General features: G+C 34.8%; 1 long non-coding RNA gene across 1 annotated transcript in view; it reads right to left on the reverse strand.

Annotated features, from left to right (window-relative positions):
* Nucleotides 1-6,062: 6,062 nt before the first annotated feature.
* Nucleotides 6,063-10,000, reverse strand: part of LOC118764971 — a 25,956-nt gene continuing 22,018 nt past the window's right edge. The window contains exons 2-3 of the long non-coding RNA XR_005000811.1: nucleotides 6,896-6,904; nucleotides 6,063-6,101 (exon numbers count right to left, since the gene is read on the reverse strand). This is a non-coding gene — a long non-coding RNA (uncharacterized LOC118764971). The remainder of the gene's footprint in view (nucleotides 6,102-6,895; nucleotides 6,905-10,000) is intronic.

A 10,000-nucleotide genomic window follows, 5' to 3' on the forward strand; every position in this document is an offset into this window, starting at 1 on the left:
AAAGTAAATAGAAGTCGATCCGTTCTTTATAAAAATTATTTGTCACTCTTAACGTTTTCGCATCAGCTGAAAAAAATTAAGTATATTAAGTATTATGATCAAAAAAGTAAAACGGAGATCAAAGCTCCATCTCGAGTCATAGGCTCATTAGGCCGGTTTCTCCGATTCTGTGCAGTATGTATCTCCACTATCCCAGGATGTGGCATTGGTCCGTTGCAGAATTACTCATTCGTGGCAGCAGAGTAAACTAGAGCGTTGTGAAATGAAGAGCTTCGCTCAAGAACACAGCGCGTCGCCCGGTCTAGGATTCGAATACATGTTATTATCTGTGTCGTTACATTACACATATGGTATACCTACAGAAGAGAGCCCCATCGTATTTTGAAATAAAATGAAGAACTACAATAATCTTGTAAAGATTGTGTCCCTTAGGTTATTTTTTATTTGGTTTAATTTAGTTTCCCAGTAATCCTCCTGAAATCGTGCAAACATACCATGGTAAAACCACTACAGATTCTCTTCCAGGGTTAACTTGGAAATGGAAAACTGCCAAACAAACTGAAGGAGGGCATAAAATGGCCAGTCTATAAAGGAGGAAGCAGAACAAATGCCAAAAATTATAGGCCTATATCTATGGCTTCACACATCAGCAATTTCATGGAATGAATAGCCAGAGAGAAACCAATCGCATTCCTTGCAGAAAACGACTTGCTGAGTAATGCCCAGCATGGGTTTCCACCAGGTAGGAGCTGCCTGACACACCTCCTACGGCACTATGACTGGGTGTTGAAGCAGTTATTTGACAACTCAAATGTGAACGTAATATACCTTGACTTTTCAAAGGTTTTGGATAAATTTAATCATGATAGGATATGCCACAAACTGCACGATTTTAGCATAGCTGGAAAACTTGGACAGTGGTTACATGACGTTCTGTAAGATAGAAGCCACACAGTGGTGGTCAATGGATTCACTTCGAAGGAAACACAAATAGTGAGTTGTGCTCCAAAGGGCACTGTCTTGGGACCACTGCTTTTGATAGTGGCCTTCTCAGACAAGCTCTCAGCTTTCCCGATAGCCACCCTTGCTAGCTGCGCAGACGATACAAAATTCTCGCAGAAAATACAAATCCCTAGCAATGCTCGACGCCTACAGCAGATGGTCTGAGAACAATAATATACCGTTAATGCCGTAAAATTTCAATCCCTGCGTTACCAGCAATCAAAACTGAACGAAAGTCTTACAGGGTACAGTGGCCCAGTGGGGATTACAATCCCAGAACCTAAATCAGTGCGTGACCTGGGTATCGTCATGAGTGATGATACCTTTTTCCAAGTGCATATTACCAAGATGGTGACAAAGTGTAGATGGCTGGCTTGCTCGATTCCGGGAACCTTCAAAACCAGAGAGAAGGAAACTATGGTGATCCTCTGGAGGACATTCGTCCTCAGACACCTGGACTACTGCTCCCATCTATGGTCACTCCACAGCGTAAAATTAATTGCGGACCTTGAAGTAACCCAGCGAATCATCGCAAAGAAGAAGGATTTCACTGCAACAGTTCAGCAACTGGGAAATACTAAAAGAGATAAGACTTTACTCCCTGGAGCGAAGGCGGGAGAAATATGCTGTAATATATACCTGGAAGATCCTGGAGGGTATTGTGCCATATTTTGGTCCTAAAAGGTACACAAATGCTAGAACGGGTGGCCGCTGCACAGTGCCAAAGAGCGAAACAATGCCCTCGCGCTTCAGAACCGTTTACTTCTACAGCTGGGATTTCAAGGACCCACAGCTTTTTAATATTTTCCCAAAGAGCTTGAGATGCTTACACAAAGTGGATGTTGGTGTTTTCAAAACAAAACTGGATCACTTCCTGTCGAGAGACCCAGATGAACCTACCTCTCAGCAAGAAACGCAAAAGAGGGCAGCGACATAAACCACCCTTATTCACCAAATGCCACATATCAGAGGAGTCTCTCAGCAGTGAAACGATAAGAAAAAAGATAGTGGTATGTTAAACCAATAAAAAGTAAACCCCTTAGACCCTTCATTGATTTATTGTTAATTTAGAAGTGGTATATAAAAGTTATATCTCTTATGCCATTCATATAGTTTTGAAATGCGATTTTGTACACTTTGCAAAATGGCCAGTAGCTCCCTTCAAAGGATCGCTAGAGACTCGGAACCTGTTCCACTGTCTTTGTCGTAAAAGTATACACACGAATTACTTTTTTAGTTTTTAAATCCATGCTGTAGTTTTTCTGCCTATAGGCAGAGAGGCACATACACACAAACTGATATCCTTTCTGACTGCCCTTTCTGGCATGTAAGGTATTCTGTCAAAAGTCGCCACTTTAGTATATAAATTGTTTATACACTATTATATATGAAAATAAGTTGTCTATTGACTTTATTTTGTATACTAGGCACCAGTATGAAATTTTTTCTAAATTTTCTAACCTTATTATTTTCACAGTAAAATTTTCGTTGTTTCAAAGCCTTTCTGGCAGGCAGATTTAATTTCTTTATTATTATTTGCTGCCGAATGTAACTGCGCTTGTACGGTGTATTTGAAAATTATAATACACAAATATGTAGCACATGTGTTTTCTTCGGTGCTATTTTATGCATAAATATGCATTGATTTAAGCGCTCGAAGAAGTACGAAGGGCAAATTAATATATTTGCACATTGATACAAAAACAAATCGAATTTATAGATAACTACAAAAATATTTTTTATTTTCATTCCTTTTGAAATTGCCCTTATTCGTGGTGTCGGCTTTAACTGCCCTTCCTATTGTACATTATATATATATATTATATATATATATATATATATATATATATATAATATATATATATATTGTATGTATGAATATGCATATATATATATATATATAATATATATATATATATATATATACATATATATATATTATATATATATATATGTATGTATATATGTATGTCTGTAATGTATGTATGTAAGTATGTATGTATGTATATATATATATACATATGTATGGAAAAGGATCCCGTTGTTTAACCAAAGGACCGTAGCATATTTGGAATGAAGACGCTCAACTAGTTCGGCCTGCATTGAAACATGCTGAAATATTACGCTTTCCCAGCTGGTCTACAATGTTATTTCTTTATGATATTTTCCACAGCAAAACTAAAAATATTTATTTAACATATGGTGGAAAGAGACTTAAAAGTTCAATAGATATAAATATTATACATAAATATGAGTACGCTAAAAATATGGTTACTTAACATATGGCTGTATAAATATAACACACACACACACACATATATATATATTATATATATATATATATATAATGTTTGCATGCATGTATCTTTTTATATGCATATGTATGCATATATTATATATATATATATATATATATATATATATATACTTGATGAGAGAGAGAGAGAGGGACAGAGTGGGAGAGAGAAAATACTTAGGTGTGTGCGTTGCTGTACTATTCAGACGCCTCGTCATTTCCATTTTTCTCTCTTTATGCCATCATATCAGAAGGTAACTTATGTTACATGTAAGAGTGGATGGCAATAAAAATGAAGTTAATATCTTATAATCGGCCTAATTGTTTCATGATCAGCATTGAATTGCGGATAGAATATGGCCCAAAAACACAAGATAGGCAGATGAGGTGATTAGTTCATTCTAAGCAAAAAAGTGCGTAAGTTTTCTACAATGACATAACACATTTAAATATCACTTTTTAAAGTTATCTCTACAGATATTCTATAGAAATTAGAGTTAGCACTGCATGCTACGACAATTCATATACGAAGATATCGATGTAAACTATGCGCTGGAAGATAGAAAATATGTAATATGTGTATATACATATTTCAGGAGTTCTTGCCCTTTCTTCAGTATCGCATACACAACATTAACTAACCACGATCAAATTAAGTAGTGTAAAACAATTGGATACACCAATTTTACATGTTAAACACATTTCTAGCAAAAGGTACTTACATATAGATTGCTGTTAGGGACAGCGTATTTTATTATGCAACCATGACATATTACCAAGTTTATTAAAGGCATATAGGTATATAAATCAATATAGTGTCCTACCTGCGTTGGGAATGCTATTCAATCACTGTTTGAAGATATCTCTGCAGATTTTCTATAGATACTATATCTATCTATTTACCTATCTATCTAGTTTTCTCTCTCTATCTCTCCTCTCTCTCTCCTCTCTCTCTATATATATATAATATATATATATATAATATATATATATATATATATATATATATATATATATATACATATATATATAGCTATATATGTTTAGATAGGGAGGGTGAGATATGAAGAGATAGATGAATAGATAAACATAATAGATACAAATGCCTGAATATATGAATATATAAATATGCTTATATGGCCGTTCTTCCAAAGGCATCGACGACAACAACAGCAACATCGCCATCAGTAAAGCGATAGAAATTATGCATAGCGGAACGGGCGAGTATCCCAAATGACTCCCACAAACCAGAGAACATCCTTATTTTCAGAACAGAGATGTACGGATCATGTTTTTTTTTCAGGAGATTCTTTCTAGCCTTCTGGAGACCACAAGATGGGAGGACAGCCGCAAGTCGTTAGTCGTTTGCCAATGGAGATAATATCCGTTGTTACTTTTCAGTAGTGGGGCATTTTCTTCTACATATTCTTAAGAAGCCTTGGTCCAACAGGTTTTGGGATCTGACCATATGCTATCAAGCTGAAAACTTTGTGGACGGGAAACTTAAAATAATCCAATAAACCGGCCTTCCCCACTTTTTTAATATATACTGGTCAATATCTTGTGTGCTTCTTTCGGATTTATGTTTTTTTACAAACGGTATATATATATATATATATATGTGTGTGTGTGTGTGTGTGTGTGTGTGTGTGCAGCAGTGTGTATATGTATGTACGTATGTGTGCATGTATGCGTGTATGTATGTATGTATGCATGTATGTATGTATGTGTGCATGTGTGTATATATGCGTGTGTGTATGTATAATTACTTGATTGAGAGTAAATTTTTCTACTGAATTATTTTTTTAGTTTGCATATATTTAACAGTCACCTCTGCTGAAAAGAAGATAAGGCTTTTGTTGTAGTGATGACTACCTGGTCGAAAACCAGGTCTTAATTTATATTCAGTGTTTTCTAGGTCAACAAATATTTAAATAAACCCCCATCAGTGTTCCCCCCCCTCCACATCAATTCATTCAACACAATGTAGCGAGTTCTACACCAGAACATCCTTGAAAAAGAGGTAGATTGATAGATTACACACCTATACATTATATATATATATATATATATATATATATAATATATATATATATATATATATATATATATTATGTATATATTTGTGTATATATGTGTTGTGTATATGTATGTATGCAAATATCCGTGTTTGTTACGATGTATCAAGTATTTCGTGGATATATTCAGTGACGATAATATAACGATAATATTTGTGTTCTTGTCCGAGTATTTATTGCCGATATAGTTCAAACCATAGCGGTTAGACGTTGATGTTGCTGCCGCAGGGGATAAACGGAAAGATATTGTTAGGTGCGTCATTTTGAGTCATAGCTCTAAGCAGCTGCTCTCTATAATTATTCATCTGTATCCCAGCCTGCATACACACACACATACATACATACATACATACATACATACATACATACATACATTACATACATACATACATACATAATATACATATATTATATATTATATATAATATATATATATATATATATATATATATATATGTATGTATATATAATATATGCATACATATACATATATATATACATATACATATATATATATAACTAAACTCCCCTGTCTGTGTATCCCATGATATACGATACGACTTTGTGCATGTTGTATTCACGGGTATGTCCATGTGTATATATGTGTTGTGTATTTGTGTATACGTGTGTCCGTGCTTGTATCTGTGTGTGTCTGCATGCATGTATTTACGAATTTAGATCCGTGAGTCTGTATATTTCCCCTATATTATATATATATATATATTCTAGATATATATATATAGATATAATATATATTATATATATATATATTTATATATATGGGGAATGTTCATGTGTGTGTATTCGTCTGCACACAGAAACACACACACACACATATGCATTTGTGTGTGTATTTTTTTATTTATTTCAGTCATTTGACTGCGGTCATGCCGGAGCAAATCGGCTCCAGAACTTATTCTTTGTTAGCCTAGTACTTATTCTATCGGTGTCTCTTGCCGAACCGCTAATTGACGAGGACGTAAACACACCAGCATCGGTTGCCAAGCAATGTCGAGGGGACAAACACAGACACACAAACATGCACACACACACACACACACATACACACACACACACATATATATATATATATATATATATATATATATATATATATATATCTATATATACGACGGGCTTCTTTCAGCGTCCGTCTACCAGATTCACTCACAAGGCTTTGGTCGGCCCGTGGCTATAGTAGAAGACACTTAACCAAGGTGCCACCACGCAGTGGGACTGAACCCGGAACCATGTGGTTCGTAAGGAAGCTACTTACCAGCAGCCACCCCTGCGCCACCATGTGTATATTATTACATATGACTATCAGCATACAAAAACACATACACATTCGCAGTTATACGCATATTCAATTTGAGACAGTATCTAGGTGTGAAACAGACTGACTATTGCTTTTTACTAGTTTTTTTTTTTACTACGTATGAATGTATGATATTTACTACTTCATATGTACTTTTCTCTTCGTCTTTCTTTCTTTCTATGCACATGCGCAGACAACGACACACATTCTCTCTTAAAGTGCGTGTAAACGAGTAAACTTGTGCATCTTACTAAACGTGTGCGTTTGTATATGTGTGAATTTATAAAGCAATACTAGTTCATTTATCGTTGCAGCAAAATGGAAATATATTACTAAACTCCGCATGCCTGTGTATCACATGATATATGAATGTACTGGTGTGTGTGTGTGTGTATGTTCCTGTGTATGTGTGTGTGTCCGTGCTTGTACCTCTGTGAGTCTGCGTGCATATATTTACGAATTTAGATCCGTGGAGAACGGAGCTAGCTGCAGATTTTTCATTTTTCTATAGAAATTACTCTTAAGAGATAATGTGAGCTAAGAACACACTTTGCTTAGAATGACGTCAGTAGTTCGTCAGAAATGGGTGTTTCGGCTTAATTTGTCCTTCACCTCCACGGGAATCTTCCCCAAGTACTGTCAGATAAGTCGGAACTTTCTTGATGCAGTCACTCACCCCACCACACACGCACATATATAAACACATATTTTATTTACATCTCATATACACACTCAAACATGTATGTATGTATGTATGCATGTATATATTTATAGGCGTGTGTGTGTGAATATATATATATATATATATATATATATATATATATATATATGTTATGTGTATATTTTTTATTATTTTATTTGATTCAGTCAAACAAATCGATACCACGACTTATTCTTTGTAAGCCTAGCACTTATTCGATCGGTTCTTCTGCTGAACCACTAAGTTCCGGAGACGTGAACACGCTTACATGTGTGGGGGACAAACACACACACACACAAACACGCACTCACATACACACACACAAACACACCTCACTCACACACGCACACTCACATATATATATATATACGACAGGCTTATTTCAGTTTCCGACTATCAAATCCACTCACGTGGCTTTGGTCAACCCGCGTCTATAATAGAAAGACTGAACCCGGAACCAGGTGGATAGTAAGCAAGCTATTTACCACAGAACCACTCCTACGGTTATATATTTCTGGTTGGCCAAGTAATCGCGGTATGACAAGCACCGCGTGACTGTGTTAGTTTGCGGTGACTTGTGAATTATGTGAAAAATGTCTATTTATCAATGTTGGCAACACATTTACCTACAGTGTATATCCATAAAAATACGCCATTTAGTAAGAAAGTAATTATTCGATTTGGCCAAATCATTCTTTTTTACTTCGCTGCTTTGTGTGTCATGTGTTTGGTTGTTTTTTTTTTATTTGCGTTAGTTTCTTTTAATCACTTTCTTTTAATGTTTCGTACGTACAACAATTAAATGTTTCTTTATAGAGATTTTATTGGATACTTGTAAGCTTGTTTTGGTGAGAAGTTAGTGTCAGTTGTAACCTGAAACAGCATAACATTGATAAAGATATATTGCTCCATCAACCACAACTATCACAATGTGTCGAACAAATGTTGTATCTGTGTGATATACGCTTTCTTAGAAATAGTATTCAAATATCATTTAAATTACACCTTGTTGCCACGAAAACGGAAGGACACTACAAAGCGGTCCAGAACCTGAACTACTCTTTTCCTCAAAGCGACTGAATGGCCAAGGCTGTAGTAATTTTTTTTAGAGACCTACGCGATTAGGTTTGATATGAGAAGTTGTTTACCGGAAGCAGAGTAAACATTTTTCAATTTTATATAAGTAGTATTCTTTGCCATACGAGATGAACTGATGCGAACTAAATCAAACCAGAAATTCCTTAAATGTAGAGACGGACTTTTCAGTGACTCACATGATGAGCAAAATCATTATAACGAAGGATTGAGGACAGAATTCTAAATATATTAATAAATTCGAGTACACGTATTGTGTTCGTTTTTCTACACAAGCAGCATGTTTTCAAACACAAACACACATGCGCGCGCGCACAAACACACACACACACATATGTGTATTGATGCCTATTTCTATTGTATCTTTCAAGCGAGATGAGAACTTCAATGTGAAGATGGATTACGTATGTATGTATGCGTATATAAATATGTGTATTCGTGTGTGTATATATGTATGTATATGTGTATTGGTGTGTATGTATGTATGTATATATGTATGTATACACATGTGTGTATATATGAATGTTTGTGTATGTGTATGTATGTGTGTGTATGTACGTATATATTTATGTATGTATGCATGTATGTATACGTATGTAAGTATTATGTACGTATGTGTGTAAATATATATATATGTATGCATGTATGTATGCAAGCATGTATGTATGTATGTATGTATGCAACGTCGCTTGACAACCGATGCTAGTGTGTTTACGTCCACATAATTTAGCGGTTCGGCAAGAGACCGATAAAATAAGTACTACTCAATTTGCTCGACTAAAGGTGGTGCTCTAGCATGGCCACAGTCAAATGACTGAAACAAGTAAAAAAGTAAAAGAGTAAAAAAAGAAAATACCATCACGAGAAAAAACTATATGTCTATAAAATTCATAGACATCCATGGTAAAGCTGTCGCTGAGGATTAGATAATTATGGGGGCAATCGTGATCTCTCTCTAGTAACCGAAATCTTTGCATACTTATATTCAAGAGGGAAGACTTTTGACAGACAGGATACAAACTACGAAAGTGTTTTTCCTAATATTCAGTTCTCATGTTATATGTAATTGCTAAACAATCTGTAAAGTAATACAGAAAAGAGTAAAAGTCTACAAGGAATATTGTTGGGAACAATCGGAAATATAATTATCCGGGGATCTTCTATTCCAGAATTGGAAATTATATTTAATATTATATGAAGCAAACAAACTTAGATAGTTTTCAAGTACAAATTTATTTGTTGCGAATATTAATTATTCTTTCATGTGCAGAAGAATTATCTAAAGTGGAAATCAAAAACCTCTTGAGATCTACGTTGTTATAAATGTACTGGTAGAAGAAAAAAAAATCAAGTGACGGAAGCATTCTTTAAAAACTTTACAACTCAAGAACACTAAACACTTTATGTTTCGAAAGATCATACTCGTAACTTCACGATTAATCAATGCATAATTCTAGTTAGAAAACGAAAAGAATCGAAATAAACATTTCCAATTACATATCTTAGTGATA

The sequence above is a fragment of the Octopus sinensis genome, linkage group LG10, assembly GCF_006345805.1.
Source record: "Octopus sinensis linkage group LG10, ASM634580v1, whole genome shotgun sequence".
In the NCBI taxonomy this organism is placed as follows: Eukaryota; Metazoa; Mollusca; class Cephalopoda; order Octopoda; family Octopodidae; genus Octopus; species Octopus sinensis.